Source organism: Elephantulus edwardii, unplaced genomic scaffold, assembly GCF_000299155.1.
Source record: "Elephantulus edwardii isolate Elephantulus edwardi_28Jun2011 unplaced genomic scaffold, EleEdw1.0 scaffold00410, whole genome shotgun sequence".
Classification (NCBI taxonomy): domain Eukaryota; kingdom Metazoa; phylum Chordata; class Mammalia; order Macroscelidea; family Macroscelididae; genus Elephantulus; species Elephantulus edwardii.
The window spans coordinates 92,262-92,606 of record NW_006400160.1 but is presented as its reverse complement, the minus strand read 5'-3'; positions in this window follow the sequence as shown (position 1 = coordinate 92,606).

The window sequence follows — 345 nt, the reverse complement described above, 5'->3', positions numbered from 1 at the left end:
ATCCATCCATCCATCCAATCATCCATCCGTCCATCCAATCATCCATCCACCATCCATCCATCCACACGTCCATCTACTGTCCATCCATATCCATCCATCACCCATACATCCAGTCATCTATCCATTCATCCAATCATCCATCCATCCATCCATCATCCACCCATAATCCATCCACCCATCCATCCATCCATCATTTACCTATCCATCCAATCATCCATCCATCCATCCATCCATCCATCCATCCATCCATCATCACCCATCATCCACTCATCCATCCATCAGCCAGCCAGCCAGCCAGCAATCTCTCCATCCATCCATCCATCCATCCATCCATCCATCCATCCA